This window comes from Pleurodeles waltl, chromosome 11 (genome assembly GCF_031143425.1).
Source record: "Pleurodeles waltl isolate 20211129_DDA chromosome 11, aPleWal1.hap1.20221129, whole genome shotgun sequence".
Classification (NCBI taxonomy): Eukaryota; Metazoa; Chordata; class Amphibia; order Caudata; family Salamandridae; genus Pleurodeles; species Pleurodeles waltl.
In genome coordinates, this window is record NC_090450.1 from 424,345,369 (window position 1) to 424,364,250 (window position 18,882).

Sequence of the window (18,882 nt, forward strand, 5' to 3'; positions counted from 1 at the left end):
CCATAAGGAGGGACAAACGTAAAGCAGTTACCAACTAAAAGAAAGTTTTTTTGAGAAGCAAGCCCATGAACGAGTGACAGTGATGGGGTGCGGTGGGCGTGGTTAGAAGCCCAGATAAATAACAACAAGTCAGAAAAGCAGCGTTTGTGCGCTGCTATGCTCGACCTAAAAAGGGCCATTTGTAACATTCCTATAACATTATTGCAGAGTTAACAGAATTATGCCAAACTAGGAGGGGCTACAGATACATCAGCGGTGGTATGAAAAATGCACTGACAGGGTACACCCCACCCAGCAAGAAAAATAACTCAATGTGAGCAGCACCTGCAACCTGCACCGCCATTTTATAACACAATTTGGGGGTAAAAGTGGTCAAATCGGTAAGTAACAAACATTTGTTAAAGCGCAAATGTTCACCGGACATGTATTTTTGCGCTATGGCACCATTTCACTAAACATCCTGTACAGCATTAGCTCATTCCTGAAAAGAGGAAATACCAACTACAGTCGATATTAGAAAGAGTTTCTAGTTATTGTAAAAATAACCAGGTCTTCAGGTTCTTTCTAAAACCAGAGAGAACCCCCGAGGGAAGCAGGGAGAGCATTCTACAGATGAGCAGCCCTGACTTGAAAAGCTCTTCCTCCTACTCTGACTCTTCTAAACTTTGGGATGCAGGCCAGATTTGCAGAGGGTGGTTTGTAGCGTTTAAATAGATTCTACAAAACATGGGGACCTATTTTGTAAATGGCCTTACAGACCACAACCATTAACTTAAAGATTATTCTCTCCTTGACATAGAACCAATGCAATTCTCTTAAGGAGCTAGATGAAAAGCAAAGTCTGGATTTATCCAGCGTAAGCTTAGCTGCTGATTGTACTCAATATAGCCTCCATCAAATACTCAGGGACCCCAAAAGAATAGCCTAAAGCACCACAAAACCGCAGTTGCTGGTGAACATAGTGCATTTCAAAGTAAATAGGAGAGATAAAGGTTTAGGTCTAATTTTCTCTATTCTACACAAAACACTGCAGGGTGGTTTGAAAGTCAACTTTTCATAGGGGAAATGTAAAAACCTAATGCGATTAAATAGGGACAACTGCTTTTCAATGTGTACTCATGTGCAGAACCATCCATTCATGACCCCAAAAAGTACTTGTAGGAAGTTGGCTCTGTATGTGCTATTTCAAAGTAAGGAATAGCATGCACAGAGTCCAAGGGTTCCCCTTAGAGGTAAAATAGTGGTAAAAAGAGATAATACTAATGCTCTATTTTGTGGTAGTGTGGTCGAGCAGTAGGCTTATCCAAGGAGTAGTGTTAAGCATTTGTTGTACATACACATAGACAATAAATGAGGTACACACACTCAGAGACAAATCCAGCCAATAGGTTTTGTTATAGAAAAATATCTTTTCTTAGTTTATTTTAAGAACCACAGGTTCAAATTTAACATGTAATATCTTGTTTGAAAGGTATTGCAGGTAAGTACATTAGGAACTTTGAATCATTTCAATTGCATGTATACTTTTCAAGTTATTCACAAATAGCTATTTTAAAAGTGGACACTTAGTGCAATTTTCACAGTTCCTGGGGGAGGTAAGTTTTTGTTAGTTTTACGAGGTAAGTAAGACACTTACAGGGTTCAGTTCTTGGTCCAAGGTAGCCCACCGTTGGGGGTTCAGAGCAACCCCAAAGTTACCACACCAGCAGCTCAGGGCCGGTCAGGTGCAGAGTTCAAAGTGGTGCCCAAAACGCATAGGCTAGAATGGAGAGAAGGGGGTGCCCCGGTTCCGGTCTGCTTGCAGGTAAGTACTCGCGTCTTCGGAGGGCAGACCAGGGGGGTTTTGTAGGGCACCGGGGGGGACACAAGCCCACACAGAAATTTCACCCTCAGCAGCGCGGGGGCGGCCGGGTGCAGTGTAGAAACAAGCGTCGGGTTCGCAATGTTAGTCAATGAGAGATCAAGGGATCTCTTCAGCGCTGCAGGCAGGCAAGGGGGGGCTTCCTCGGGGAAACCTCCACTTGGGCAAGGGAGAGGGACTCCTGGGGGTCCCTTCTGCAGTGAAAGTCCGGTCCTTCAGGTCCTGGGGGCTGCGGGTGCAGGGTCTTTTCCAGGCGTCGGGACTTAGGTTTCAGAGAGTCGCGGTCAGGGGAAGCCTCGGGATTCCCTCTGCAGGCGGCGCTGTGGGGACTCAGGGGGGACTGGTTTTGGTACTCACAGTCGTAGAGTAGTCCGGGGGTCCTCCCTGAGGTGTTGGTTCTCCACCAGCCGAGTCGGGGTCGCCGGGTGCAGTGTTGCAAGTCTCACGCTTCTTGCGGGGAGTTGCAGGGTTCTTTAAAGCTGCTTCTTGAAACAAAGTCGCAGTCTTTTTGGAGCAGGTCCGCTGTCCTCTGGAGTTTCTTGTCGTCGTCGAAGCAGGGCAGTCCTCAGAGGATTCAGAGGTCGCTGGTCCCTTTGGAAGGCGTCGCTGGAGCAGAGTTCTTTGGAAGGCAGGAGACAGGCCGGTGAGTTTCTGGAGCCAAGGCAGTTGTTGTCTTCTGGTCTTCCTCTGCAGGGGGTTTTCAGCTGGGCAGTCCTTCTTCTTGTTGTTGCAGGAATCTAATTTTCTAGGGTTCAGGGTAGCCCTTAAATACTAAATTTAAGGGCGTGTTTAGGTCTGGGGGGTTAGTAGCCAATGGCTACTAGCCCTGAGGGTGGGTACACCCTCTTTGTGCCTCCTCCCAAGGGGAGGGGGTCACAATCCTAACCCTATTGGGGGAATCCTCCATCTGCAAGATGGAGGATTTCTAAAAGTTAGAGTCACCTCAGCTCAGGACACCTTAGGGGCTGTCCTGACTGGCCAGTGACGACTCCTTGTTATTCTCATTATTTTCTCCGGCCTTGCCGCCAAAAGTGGGGGCCGGGGCCGGAGGGGGCGGGCAACTCCACTAGCTGGAGTGTCCTGCGGTGCTGTGACAAAGGGGTGAGCCTTTGAGGCTCACCGCCAGGTGTTACAGCTCCTGCCTGGGGGAGGTGTTAGCATCTCCACCCAGTGCAGGCTTTGTTACTGGCCTCAGAGTGACAAAGGCACTCTCCCCATGGGGCCAGCAACATGTCTCTAGTGTGGCAGGCTGCTGTAACCAGTCAGCCTACACAGATAGTCGGTTAAGTTTCAGGGGGCACCTCTAAGGTGCCCTCTGTGGTGTATTTTACAATAAAATGTACACTGGCATCAGTGTGCATTTATTGTGCTGAGAAGTTTGATACCAAACTTCCCAGTTTTCAGTGTAGCCATTATGGTGCTGTGGAGTTCGTGTTTGACAAACTCCCAGACCATATACTCTTATGGCTACCCTGCACTTACAATGTCTAAGGTTTTGTTTAGACACTGTAGGGGTACCATGCTCATGCACTGGTACCCTCACCTATGGTATAGTGCACCCTGCCTTAGGGCTGTAAGGCCTGCTAGAGGGGTGACTGACCTATACTTGCATAGGCAGTGAGAGGCTGGCATGGCACCCTGAGGGGAGTGCCATGTCGACTTACTCGTTTTGTTCTCACTAGCACACACAAGCTGGCAAGCAGTGTGTCTGTGCTGAGTGAGAGGTCTCCAGGGTGGCATAAGACATGCTGCAGCCCTTAGAGACCTTCCTTGGCATCAGGGCCCTTGGTACTAGAAGTACCAGTTACAAGGGACTTATCTGGATGCCAGGGTCTGCCAATTGTGGATACAAAAGTACAGGTTAGGGAAAGAACACTGGTGCTGGGGCCTGGTTAGCAGGCCTCAGCACACTTTCAATTGTAAACATAGCATCAGCAAAGGCAAAAAGTCAGGGGGCAACCATGCCAAGGAGGCATTTCCTTACAGTACTGTATTGCTTTCTGATTGATATAGTGCTTTCTTCAGCTTGACAAGAAGGTCTGTCAATTATCTGCTCTGTGTGTATCAATACATAGCATTTCATAACCGTGACCATGTAGCCCATTCCAAAGCACCTTTCTGGTGCAAAGTACTACTACTGTGGTTTAGAACATTATCAACAGACAGCTCTATTCTGATGAACAATGAAAAAAAGCAGTGGGGAGACAGAATAAAGACAGGAAAGCACACAAAGTAAAACCAACAGAACGATGTCAGAAAGGGTATCACACCACAAACCATTGACAGTGGGTGACCTGGCAGACCATGGCCAGTTTACAATTTCATTAGAGAGCAAGAGAACAATTCAAAAAACAAAAACACAATGTCCAGTGTCTATTCTAAAGGCCGAATCGGAAAATGCAGAAAATAGATAGAACTGGCTAATTAAAAGACAGGAAAATTAACATCTGAAGCATTGTTGTGTTTAGCATATGTACAGATGACATACTTACAAACTTCTTAACCCCTTAAGCTGCTGGGCTGTTTCCCCCCCAGTGCTGAGCCCTTTTTTGGCTATTTGGGGTAGTTTGCGCTTAGGCCTTCATAACTTTTTGTCCACATAAGCCATCCACGCCAAATTTGCGTCCTTTTTTTCCAACATCCTAGGGATTCTAATGGTACCCAGAGTTTGTGGTTTCCCCTGGAGGAGACCGAGAAAATAGCCAAAATACAGTGAAAATTTCGTTTTTTCCAAAAAAATGGGAAAAAAGGGCTGCCGAAGAAGGCTTGTGGTTTTTTTCCCTGAAAATGCCATCAACAAAGGGTTTCTGGTGCTGAAATCACTATCTTCCCACCTTTCAGGAACGGGCAGACTTGAATCAGAAAACCACATTTTCCAACACAAATTTGGCATTTTACTGGGACATACCCCATTTTTACTATTTTTGGTGCTTTCAACCTCCTTCCAGTTAGTGACAGGAATGGGTGTGAAACCAATGCTGGATCCCGGAAAGCTAAACATTTCTGAAAACTAGAAAAAATTCTGAATTCAGCAAGGGGTCATTTGTGTAGATCCTACAAGGTTTTCCTACAGAAAATAACAGCTGAAATAAACAAATATTGAAATTGAGCTGAAAACAACAGCCATTTTTCTTTATGGTTTACTCTAACTTTTTCCTGCGATGTCAGATTTCTGAAAGCAATATACTGTTTTGTCTGCTGGACTCTTCTGGTTGCGGGGATATAAAGGGCTTGTAGGTTCATCAAGAACCCTAGGTACCCAGAGCCAATGAATGAGCTGCACCCTGCAGTTGGTTTTCATTCTATACTGGGTATACAGCAATTAATTTGCTGAAATATGAAGAGTGAAAAAGAGGTATCAAGAAAACCTTTGCATTTCCAAAATGGGATCAAGATAAGGTTTTGAGGAGCAGTGGTTATTTGCACATCTCTGAATTCCGAGGTGCCCATACTAGCATGTGAATTGCAGGGCATTTCTCAAATAGACGTCTTGTTTACACACTCTCTTATATTTGGAAGGAAAAAATGTAGAGAAAGATAAGGGGCAATAACACTTGTTTTGCTATTCTATGTTCCCCCAAGTCTCCCGATAAAAATGATACCTCACTTGTGTGGGTAGGCCTAGTGCCCGCGACAGGTAATGCCCCAAAACACAACATGGACACATCCCATTTTTTGACAGAATACAGAGCTGTTTTTTCCAAAGTGCCTACCTGTAGATTTTGGCCTCTAGCTCAGCCGGCACATAGGGAAACCTACCAAACCTGTGCATTTTTTAAAACTAGAGACCTAGGGGAATCCAAGATGGGGTGACTCGTGGGGCTCTGACCAGGTTCTGTTACCCAGAATGCTTTGCAAACCTCAAAAAGTGGCTAAAAAAAACAAGTTTTCCTCACATTTCGGTGACAGAAAGTTCTGGAATCTGAGAGGAGCCACAAATTTCCTTCCACCCAGCGTTCCCCCAAGTCTCCCGATAAAAATGATACCTCACTTGTGTGGGTAGGCCTAGCGCCCGCGACAGGAAATGCCCCAAAACACAACGTGGACACATCACATTTTTTCATAGAAAACAGTGCCTACCTGTGGATTTTGGCCTCTAGCTCAGCCGGCACCTGGGGAAACCTAGCAAACCAGCACATTTTTGAAAACTAGAAACCCAGGGGAATCCAAGATGAGGTGACTTGTGGGGCTCTGACCAGGTTCTGTTACCCAGAATCCTTTGCAAACCTCAAAATGTGGCTAAAACAACACATTTTTCTCACATTTCGGTGACAGAAAGTTCTGGAATCTGAGAGGAGCCACAAATTTCCTTCCACCCAGCGTTCCCCCAAGTCTCCCGATAAAAATGATACATCACTTGTGTGGGTAGGCCTGGTGCTCGCGACAGGAATAGATCACACAACGGTCAATGTTGTTCCTTACGTAAGGCAGCTGTTGACCTTGGGGTGATCCATTCCTGACACAGGCACTAGGTGTAGGCACTCAAGTGGGGTAGTATTTTTATCAGGACAGGTAAGGAGTCACTGGGTGGTAGGAATGTTGTGGATTCCAGCATATTCCTGTAGTTTGTGTGACAGAAATGCGAGAAAAATTGAGGTTTTTTTTCAACATTTCAGCTTTGCAGGGTATTCTGGGTAAGAAAACTTTGGGGAATCCACACAAGTCACACCTCTGTGGACTCCCCCGAATGTCTCGTTTCCAGAAATGTTTGGGTTTAGTGTGTTTCTCTATATGGCCGCCGAATCCAGGACCAAAAACACAGGTGCCTGCCTTACAAAACCAGTTTGTTTTGCTATAGATAATTTTGATGTCTCCACAATACGATTTGGGCGGTGGAATTTGGGGCTGAACTAAATTGGGGAGCTCCCAAGAGAGCACTCTCTCTCTCTCTCTCTGCTTGCCACCGCATTCACCTGCTCTCTGGGTTGGGCTAACCCACTATTACCCAGTTGCACAAACAGCTTGCGAAGGGACAGCAGGACTGTCCTCATCACCTTCCTCATAATGTACTGGAAGAGGAGTTATCGAATGGGACTCCTCCGACTGAAAAATCACTCCCAGAGTCTGCGCCATTGTCCTATCCCTCAGATGCTGTCTCAGTATCCGATATCTCAGTCTCTGATCCTATGTCAGAGCGGTCCTCTATAACCCGAGTGCAGGCAGCAATCATCCATCAAGATGCCATCTCTGCTATTGGCTAAACTGTTGCTCTAAAACACTAGCCTACGTAGACAGTCACAAAATCAGTGGTGTGTGTGAGATACGTGCAACAGTAGAGGCCACCTTACCTGCGCTTCTTCCCTCAATCAGCACGTTCTTTCAAGACACTCAAAAAACACCTTGTCACATACCATTTGTCACAGTCTTTAGCACCTCCTGCGCCCAGTCCAACAATCATTATTGTTGCTCCCACTCCCTCCTCCTAGGATTCCCTTATTACCACCCAGCAAAAGTGCCCTTCATCTCTCCATAGCCGCCCTCCACCCTGCACATACATTTCATTAGTATTATAGCGCAGGTAATGGCTGACTTTACTAATGTACTCAGCTATTTACATAAAATACAGATTTGCTCTTTGCAGTAGGCATATAAACCTTCTGCGCTTCTTTATGGCACTAAAACTGCCACTAGACAAGTCTGACCCTTTTCCCCCAGGGAAACCACACACATATTGACAAAAGTGATATATATATATGACAGCCAACCACCTGAAACTCCACTCAAGCAAAACCGAAATAATCCTCTTTGGCCCACACAAAAACCCTGGTACCCCTCATGGTGGCCCACCACGCTAGGCCCTGCACCCACCCCCGCCAACCACGCACGCAACCTCAGCATCATCCTAGACTCCTCCCTCTCGATGACCCAACAAATCAACGCTCTCACCTCCTCATGCTTCAACACACTCCGTGTACTGAAAAAAACATTCAAATGGATCCCCACAGAGACCAGAAAAACTGTCACTCATGCACTCATCAGCAGCAGACTTGATTACGGAAACGCCCTCTACGCCGGCACCACTCTAAAACTCAAGCGCAAACTACACGCATCCAGAACTCAGCAGCACGACTCATCCTCGACCTCCCCGGACACATCTCTCCACACCTCAGATCCCTCCACTGGCTCCCCATTGACAAAAGGATCACCTTCAAGATCCTCATCCTCGCACACAAATCACTCCACAACACAGGCCCTGCCTACCTCAACGAGAGTCACCTTCCACACCCCTACACGAAACCTCAGCTCAGGTGACCTCTCTCTCGCCTCTGTCCCCCGCATCAAACACCACCACCGGGGGCAGATCCTTCTCCTACCTTGCACCCAAAACCTGGAACGCCCTCCCAACCCACCTTCGCAAGACCCAAAACCTACTTCTTTTCAGGAAGGGCCTCAAAACCTGGCTTTTCGAACAGTGAACCTCCCAGCTCCTCCCCCACTCCCCCCCCCCCCACACACACACACACAAGCGCCTTGAGACCCTCACGGGTGAGTAACGCGCTTTATAAATCTCTTTGATTGATATATATAGATCTATCTATATATATATATATCTACAGTGGCCGACGCCCGCACCAAAAAGGTTAAGTGTGCTGATTGTATACAACAGCTGTTTAGCAAGTTAAACAAAGAAAAACAAGCAATGGCAATCACAACTGATTTGGCTTACGTATAAACATGCCTTCTCAGGACTGGTGATTTCAGCAGGCTGTAACTCATCATACGTGCACTATGTCCCTCATCCTCGCATTTATGTATCTATTTACCTATGAAGGCACTCATCTAACCATGCATTCATCAAGAGCAAAACACAGACAAATCTAGCAAGCAAATGCAAGACAGATTAAAAATAATTAAAGCCAAGGGGAAAAAACAGAACAATGCTGCAACCTAAGCATGACAGGCATATGCTTGCAAAATAACCACAAGCATTTGCAGTGCAATAGGCATTTTCTTGAGTTAGAGCTATTAGCACTGTAAATTCATAACTGGACTTTTCATGCCACATAAATTGTTCAACCCTGCCTCCATAATTTTGTCTTTTCCTGCCACATAATCTGAGTGGCCCTGGATATAACTAAAGCACTTACATTTACCTTCTTCCTCTATCTTAAAACATACAATTTTCATACAAACCTTTATCAGAAATAAACGTTTGGCATTCGAATGGAATGCTAAAAACACCACAACAAAATATGATTTGGGAGGAATTGGAGAGTGAAAGGATAGAGGGAGTCAGGAGTAAAGATGGAGAGGACAAGTGACGTAGTAACGGTGTCATGGGCCTTGGAGTAGGAAAGGAGAATGGTTGACTGCAATTTTGGTAGGAAAATACAGCAGTAATTAGTGTTGAGTGAGGTCCATAGGTCTCTGGGCCCTGGTGCCACTGCATCTGATGCTCCATTGATAACTAGGCCTCAGGAGAGAAAGAGGATGGGGCAAAAAAAGAAAAAGAGAAGGGAAAGGAAAGGAAAGGAAAACAACAGACAAAAAGAAAGAAAGAAGAACGAGAAGGTCACAAAGAAATAAAAGGGAAAGAAATAAAAAAATGAAAACACAACCAAGAAGAAATAGACCAAACGTGTGAGACTAAAGAAAAAAGGGAAGGAAGCTAGCGAACGAAAGATAAAGAGAAAAAAATAATGACGTGTGGGAAAAAAAAAAAAGAGAAAAATGAACATTAGAGGGAAAAAAAAAAAAAAGATGGAGAGAAAAACAAACAGCAAAAGAACCACGGCATATATGTACTGAAAACATTTCCCACAGGCACTGAATGGTAAAACCACTGACACTTCGGGTACCGACAAATAACTTGTGGCTTTCACATACAGACGGGGAAAAAAGAGGGATTTATGGTAAAATGTGAATTGTCAGCTATAGATAAGAAAAACACCAGAGAAAGGAAGGAAGAAAGAGTTTGCAAGTTTGAAAGAGGGGGTAGCAAGAGAAAGAGGGAAATAAAGAAAATTAAAACAAATTAAAAAAAGGAGAGCAGGAGTAGAAATAAACAGTTGAAAGAAAAAACAAAACTTAACGTGTGGGTTTTAAGAGCTGGATAGAGAAAAGTGGGGGGGGGGGGGTGAGAAAACAGGGAGGATAAACGGAGTAAAAGAAAGAACAGCATGAGATAGGTGAAACAGACCCTCCCAAATAAAGATGGCAACTAAAAATAGATTTGATTGGCTCCCCCACATCCCTAAACAGAAGTGGGAGTGTGAAACAGCTGGGGACACTGCAGAACAGCAGGAGGTGCATTAGCAGAGTTGTATGTGAACCCCAATACAGCAATATTGGGGAGCTTCAGATCAGGATTGGGGGTATAGAAAGAGCTGTGTCCCGGCCCAGTGCTGGAATAAAAGAAAGGCAGCAGGTGATAAATGAGAAACAGAGAGCAGTGTAATTCCTAGTATTAGAATAATGGGGCGCTGCAGTTCAGGGTTGAGGTGCACTGAGAAGGTGTATTTGGGCTGCAGCACTGGAATAGTAACGGGCACACAATGTCAGAAGTGAGGTATGATAATGGAGCTATGTGGGGAACCTAGTACTGGTGAGCCAGTGTTGCCGAGTGTTAGCCTGGAGGTGCCCTGGTGAGGCTGCGAGCGGGCCCAGTATGAAAATGGCATTGCCTCTGAACCACAGAAGCGAGGACTTCTGAAGGACATGTGTGTGAGCCTTAGTACTGAGAAGAAATGTGCGCTGAATGTTAGAACTGATTGATTCTGGCAGAGCTGTGGTGGTTTCCATCAACAGTGGTGTTAGATGTTAGACTTGAGGTGCACTGGCTGAGCTGTTTGTTTGCTCCTTTGGGTCCAGTATTGGCTTGGCAGTGGGAGTGAATATTAGAATTGAGCTGCTGTAATGCGTACATTCTCCTATCATCTATTTGGAGCTTCTTATCTCAGTTTGTGTTTCAACAGCAGTTGTTGGAATCAGTTAACCTACTGTCATGTGTAAGGCATACTAATGCCGACTGGGACAACTGTACTAAAACGTATTAGTTTGTGTTAATTTAATTTATGTGGATATCAGGAAAATCCAGTGTGGACTCAAACTTCATGGACCTACGTTGGTATATTTGTGTTATAATCTATGGTAGTAGAATACCTAAACTTAAAGGTATCATGATCTCTTTCAGAGAACAGATCATATACCAAGAAAAACAAAAACGTTATGGGTGGAACACTTAAATCAATCTCAGCCACTGGAAATTACACAAGCCGCATCCCAGTCCATCTTTTTTGCTCACTATGCCACTAAAAAATGGACACTTGATATATGGGAAGCAGAAGCAGGCGGACATGGCGCAGGCAGGAAGGGAGGAGCGTGGAGCGTGAAGCAACAGCAAGATTAAAAGCACAAGAAGTAGCTGTGCTGCAGGAGTACTGGTGCTCGGGGACAGGTAGCCAGAGGCCTGTCTGAGGCCTACCAAGGTCTGCTGGAGCCCCGTCGGAGGCATAGGCCAGCAGTCTTCCATTGGCCTCGGTCTGCTTACCTGCGCACTCATTCACCCATTTGCTCTGCTCTGGCCCTCACACCTGCTCGCAGATTCTGCTCAGAGATCAGAGAGCAGCTTTGAGTGTAAATCGAACTGAGCAGACCGGGCAGTAATTGAGCTGGCAGCCGTCTGAGGCTCCTGGGGGGCGGAGTGTGGGCAAGCAATAGGCAGCGGGCTCTTAAAGGGTGTGAAAACGGCAAGCAGTAGGCCGGTGCGCCTTGTGCCTCTCAAAGGAGCTGGTACGCCCATGCGCTTGTCGCTGAGCCCCATCAATCAACTGACCTCCACCAGCACCTGCACACCACTCAGCCAGTTTTTGTTACCTGTTGTGTTTCACCTCCTTGGCTTGCCTACCTGTGGATCCAGTGTACAGGCACTTTTTAGGGAGCATTAAAACCACATGGCCCATATGGCCCACAACTTGGAAGGTCAACTTGCAAGGCCTGGCACCTTGAAAGACCTAGTGAGATCCATCACCAACATATCCTGTGGGTTCAGTGCTTTTTAGGCTCTCATGGGCAGTGTACTAAAACTACACGGCCCCTGACTTGGACTTCCCAGCAAGGCCCATTACTCTTATAACCCCCCCTACATGACCTAGGATTCGGTCAACTGCCTTAATTCCAATAGCAGCCGCACAGAGAGGCATGCTGTGAGTGCTCCCAGAAAAAAAAGCTACATCAAATGAAGGGGAGGGGCAGCAAAGGTGACAGTGACCAAAAAGGGGCAATAAGAAAGGCCCTGGTGCATGGTTGAGCCACAGGTTGTGAAAGTGGCCAGACTAGGCTTGGGCACGGCTTGCGGCCCGAGTGAACTCCCTCCCCTCCCACTTATCACCATACCACTGCCCTTTCCATCGTAAATTATTATGACAGTGCTACGCTGATGCACCTCCTGACTGAATGACACCCAAGCTAACCGAAACTTTGGGCTATGTGTCAGGGCATTCGACAGAGCACACAATGCACTTAAATTGGGTACGGAAGATACCACAGCAGCCCTTTGCGCCAGCTGGAAACTCTCACACAGGGTATTTGAGACTCACAGGTACATTGCTAAGTCAAGAAGATAACAGAGAAAAGTAGCGCTGAGACCTTCACTAAGGCCTCTAGTAAGGCCCACATTAATGGAAACAGTAGTAGACTGGTCGAGGCAACTAAGGACTCACAGAGATAAGTATGATCAACACAAGCTTGAACCCTGCTGCATCCCAGTGAGAGGACCGCCCCAGGCTGAAAAGGGGAAAGCAGGCTTTGAACTTTCTACAGGTACTTCGACTCAAGCACACAGCTTGGCTACAACCAAAAATTAATTCATAAGTATTCAAGGAGGATAAGGGCAGGCATGAGGGAAACTAAGGGGCAATTAGAGCCAGAAGCGCTGAAGCAACAGATGGAGCTGCCCTACACTCCTGATAGTTTAGCCAACCCCAGTCTTGAAGAATCAATCACGGAGATGGTGTAGCCAGCAAAGGAGCAGTAAAAAAAAGCAAATACATAATAAACATCCACAGCCCAAGCACACCATCGGGAGACAGAGGTCATGGAGATCTCATAAACTATGATCATTGGGGACATAAGCGCAAAGGTTATCACACAAGATCAGGCTAGGATTAAACCAGAAGAGGGACAAAAACAAGCCTATTTACATATCCAGCTCACAGATAGACGGCGAGACGGGGCTAACTTTGTAAACTTGCCGAAAAGCAGAAGCGCTGGTTCACCATCCTGCATGACAACTCATACGAGACAGAAACTGAGAAGCTCAATCAGAATTGCTCCAACCACCTGGCAAAAATCCAGTACGGCTTGTTGGGATCTGCCTAACCCACATATTTCACAACAAGAAATCCTTGCAACTAATGTAACCGGCATCAAGTAGTCCGCTACAAGGAGATAGGCAGAATCAAGAGGGACACTAAGGCCCAAAACCTTTAGGGTACTACCCCCACCTAGTTCCATCTCACCAAGCGATGTCCCCTAATACCATCAAACACTATCAACTACTAGCAGCGGACAAGGCCCTTACGTGGAAGTCCCATAAGATTGTAATCCAAGTGGCGCTAATGCAGATGCTCCCCCACAGCTTGCTCACACTTCATCAGAAGAGGGACACGCTCAATTAGAAGTTAGACCTTTGGGCAAATAAACACAAGCGATAATACAACTCAGCAGCCAATTTTTTAATTGACAAGTTAACAACACTGACGGAATTATTATCCGCTCTAATAAATTACTGTAAAAGCACACAGGTGTGCACTAAGCAAGGTGGGAAAAACCCCACCCCAATACAGTGTGGGGGAACGGAGATGACAAAACTTCAGATAAAGAGTGGCCCTGACACGAAACAGGCTACCTCAGCGACAGACCCACAATGGGACACCATAAATCAAGGGTCCATAAGCACAGGAAGGCAAAGTGACTCCAGCGAGAAGATGCAACAGGCTTCGATCAATGAGGGACTTAAGCCGCTGCAACAGGAGGAGCAGTCACCCAATAAGGTTAGCCCTGCCAAAAATATAGTTGACGTGCCATCGTCAAGTAATCATGCAAGAGAGATCATGCCAGAATCTATTAACTTCCAAGCACTTCTTTTACAACAACAAAAGAAAAATGTATGCAACTCCTTAAAGGACAGTAAAAAGTAAAAATAGGCTCGCTCACAATGGACAAAAAGGAACTTTTACTCAACCACAAGCGCCAAATACCCCAGTGAGCGGAGAGGGTAGGGTAACGATATAAGTGCGAGGAACTGGAGATCTACCCGATCTTTAAACTAAAAATAGCAACACAAAAAACATTCTAACAGCTTTTTCAAGACAAACAAACCAGATGCATGGCAGAAAACATTCCCAGACTGGTAAGCCCTGGGATGATTTTGTCTTCAGATGTACACCAAAAAAAAGAAACAAATCATACTGAGACCGCATTCAACACGGTGCAAAACACCCAGTCAAAAACACACCCACAGGCATATGACTCCAATTCTAGTGGCAGCGCCTCGGTGCAATCAAGTTCCTTCCAAACTGGAACCCTCATCGAACTGCACGGGCCACAATAATACAGTCGGAAACTACCAGGTCAACGGGAACATCAAACTGACATGCAATGGGGCAATCCAAATAAGTGGTGGAGCTGCATCAGGGACCTCACAACAATCAGTATGAGCTTTCCTGCGTAGATGATCGACAAATCCTAACGATCAGGGATGTATCATCAAAAATCCAAAAAGATGTCCAATGGACCAACACACCTAGAACAGCGGGGACAACGGACTGAGCAGGAATCCAGATCACACCAATGGGCCAATGCCAACACAGATAAAGTTGAATGGAATATCTGGACACTGATGACGTCTTTTGCCTGCAAGAAACATGGTCGACCGTGCCTATTTCCATCCCAGGGTATCATGCTATCCACACACTAGCTCAAATGAAAAATCTCTTTGGAAGACCAATGGGAGGTCTCTCCATCTATGTGAAACTGGATATGCAGGTTAAAGCAAAGGAATTGAGGAATCCCTCCTGAAATGTGCAAGCCCTGTTATGGATGGAATATCCACTCCTATTGTGGTGGTGAATTTGTACATCAATCCGTGCAGAGATGTGAAAACTCAGAATGCCAGGAAAATCACCGACCTGATAAAAAATCTTCTTTACGATCATTCAGGACACAAGTGCATACTGGCAGGCGACTAACACACAAGATATGTGTCAATCAGGGAAATATGGCATGGATTGATCCAGCAATATGCTAGAAGTCTGCATTCACGAATTTGAGATGGGTTCGGCCTGTCAAAAAGTCACTATGGAAGACTAACCAAAGCCTACTTTCAAAAACACATCAACATTGGACTACATCTTCTTAAGCATGAATCTACTAAGCAGAGGTGAGAGGTGCCAAGTCCAACATAGATCAGAAAGTGACCACCATAGGCTATCCTTTGCGGTCAATGTGAGTGCAGTAACACACAGCAGACAGAACCCGGCTGGACAACTACTACCAACTAATGTCAGCCCAGTAACAAAGAGTCAACTGGAGCCTTGTTTGCAAAACCAGGTATTTACAATGAAAATTGGCTTTCGTTCCCTCCACTATGGAACACAAATTGAACCTTGCTGAGAAACATTGAGGGCCAATAGTTACAAAGCTACACACACAGCCGTAACCTCTTCAACGCACACAATTCAACATAGCCTGTCAATAAGAGAAAGGCTTTCTACTCATTTTGTGAACAAAGAGTTCAACGAGAGTGAAAGGATGTGCTGCCTTGCCGAGTTCCTACATAAAAGTGGGAAGGGCTTTATTACAGAAAGTAAGCTAAAAGACGCAAGGAAGAGACACAAAAAAGTAGTCTGAGTGTTAAAACAAAAACATCTAGATGAGGAGTGGAAATGCATATACTCCTTGCTAGCATCTAGCAAGTCCAGGGATTTCTGGGGATACGTCAGCCTGGCAAGTACAACCAGTGGCAAGGAGAATGCGGTCACAGCCGACAAATGGGCAGTTAGCGTATCAAATCTTTAAGTCAACCCTGTTAAAATAAGGCCCACCATCAAGAACTCACTAGCTAATGCCCTAGAGTTTGGAGGCGAACCCAACTGTAGTCTCTAAAAAGGAGACACTAGGTATCTTGAAGAGCATACAGAAAGACAGAGCCCCTGGCCCAAACTGCTTACCTGGGAGCATCTTTAAGGAAGACAGGGGATTTTGGGCACCCTACATGCACAGTCTGTTCAACGATTGCATTTTGCTGACTGTTATCATGGATTCATGGAACGGCTCCATATGGCATTCGATTCATAAAAAAAGGGGCCTACACGTCTCCTGAAAACTACAGGTTAGTAGCCCTACTAGACGTGGATGGATAAGGCCTTTAGAAAAGTGCTCCTACATGAGATGGAGAACTGGATTAACAACAACGTTATCCCATGCTTGCAGACAGGGTTCAGGCAGAAGTCATCTCCTAGAGACAACTAGGATAGCTCTTACCTACCTGGGGGTCAAGGCTATTGAAACATCCACTCCCCCGCTTTATGCTTCCTTATCGACTACAGTGCTGCATTCAAAGCAATCGATCAGAACATCCTCTAGACCAAACTCACAAAGTGGGAAATACCAAGGCAACTCCTAGTGACTATCACAGCGCTGTACAATGAACCCTAGATCCAGATTAAAATAACTCTGACCCATGCCAAAGCAAAAACATATACAAAGGCCTGCAGCCGGGAGGGGTTTTTGCTCCCACATTGTTTAACCTATATACAGCTAACTTAGGCGCAGAGCTGCTGAAAGGAAATATCGTCCCACCTAAGTTAGGCCACATCAAATTACCCATCATCCAGTACGCAAATGACCTGGTGCTGCCGGATCAAACACCAAATGAGATGAAGAGGGCCCTGGACATACTTTGCTCATACAATTTTAAGAACTCACTGCATGCAAATACAGCAAAATCTAAAATCCTGGTCTTTGGCCAAAGACCCAAGGAACATCAGCTGGAATGGCACCTGGGCTCCCTAAAGAAAAGCATGACCTGAAAATACAACTATCTTGGCATCAGGTTGTCAGACACTGGCAAACCCTTCGTGCATGATAAGGCCTTGGCAGAAAAAGAAGCCAAAACCATGTTTGCACTAACCAAATTATATCATAATTTACAATGTCCTTCAGCAGAGGGTATCCAAAGAGTAACATGGGCAACATTATTACCCATTATAAGTTATGGACGCCTACTGTTCTCCGGTATGCTTGCAGAGCCATTAGAGCACCGTCATACTGCTGCATACAGGAAAATATTCAACCTCCCCAAAAGAACAAGACGGACATTGATCCGCCTAGAGTTTGGCCTTGTGAAAATGGATCTTGAATGCAAAAAAATATTGAATTAAATATTATCATCAAGTGGTTGTGGCAGATCGAGACTCAATGAGAGGTGCACTGTGTGTAACATTTCAGGATAAAGAGAGCAGCTAGTCAAGGTACCTAGGCAGTGCAAGAAACTCGCTGAAGTTGAACTCAGTGTGCCTAATCGACACACTTGAAACAACACAGCACTCAAAGAACTCTCTAAAGGAGCAGGTCAAGCTCATATCAAAGGAACATACCATTAATGTAATCAGAAACATTCCAGGAGCAGTGTGGCTCAACCTCACATGAATTCACCACTTGTCAGCGATATCTGGAAGCACCTCTGGGAAGTCAAGCACTAAACAACATCCTGTTGACCAGGCTTCTAACACTGCCTACATGGGAATAAAAGGTACCACTCCCACAGATCATAGGCAGTGGAAGCTATTCCCATACCCCTTGGAATCTGTGGTACATACTGTATGCTTTTGTCCAGCTTTGCTCCTTTAGAGGCGACTTTATTTGAGGGCAATCTTCCCGCAACATGGAATAAGAGCATGTAAAGAGGCAATGACATACATCTATACATCTGATGGATCTAGCACTGATCGGCAAGGTTTTTGCTACAGCTGGCAGGCTGCTGCGGGATGCCTGCCCACTCCCAGGGACATCCATTCGATAGCCTCAAGCAGGAGCTCAAGAATGACTGACTTGATAACTTTACTCTCTGCACTCAAAGTAATGTCTGCCCACCAACACTGCACAATCTTTATCATGTACTTGATTAGCCACACAAATTTTGCTGGCCCACAGGCCAGGCATTTTGTAAACGACCCAAAGGTCTGACTTTCTGCAAATGGCCCCACAGTCCAGTATTACTTGGCACAGCCTGACAATTCTGTCACCTTTGCACCTAGAAAAAAACATCTGCCCTCATACATTCTTGAAGCAGTATGTGGCATTTTAAAGAAATTGCACCTTTCTTCAAGCACCCAGTATTAACCAGGCTACGTCTTGTGTCATTTGATGAGCCTTGACATCCTGGCACTTTGCATGTCATGTATGTGTCTGTTGGCCCATAGGTCGGGCATATGGCCCTGAATGAAATGTACTTATAACCGCTCTTACAGTCATGACGTTACTTGATAACTTGGCACCTCACACTTTCAATTCTATGCCTGTTTTCTCCTGCTGCATTTTTCATTTTCTGTGACACGTTATTTTGATTTACTTTTAGGCTAAATGGACCCTTGCTTTTTGATGTGCCTTCTTCTATTAGAAACCCAATGGTCTGTGTTTTTATTAGTGTAGTTTGTGTTGTGTGTGACTTGGTGCTCCTATGGCATTGCAAAGATTTTAAGTAATCATACAATAAAGTACTACTGACTACTCACTTGATATATGCAGATCGATCTTGGCCCTTCTCCAATAGGAAGAATCCAGCCAGAACTTCCAAGCCGGGCCCTGTAGGAGGCTGGACTGGCTTGTAGTGAGTACCAAGGGGTACTTGCACCTTGCACCAGGCCCAGTTATCCCTTATTAGTGTATAGGGTGTCTAGCAGCTTAGGCTGATAGATAATGGTAGCTTAGCAGAGCAGCTTAGGCTGAACTAGGAGACGTGTGAAGCTACTACAGTACCACTTAGTGTCATATGCACAATATCATAAGAAAACACAATA

The 18,882-nt window shown here is 45.5% G+C and overlaps 1 protein-coding gene across 3 annotated transcripts in view; it reads right to left on the reverse strand.

Annotated features, from left to right (window-relative positions):
* The window catches only part of GIGYF2 (GRB10 interacting GYF protein 2), a 1,376,329-nt gene that overhangs the window by 1,341,603 nt on the left and 15,844 nt on the right, over window positions 1-18,882 (reverse strand). The window lies entirely within an intron of this gene.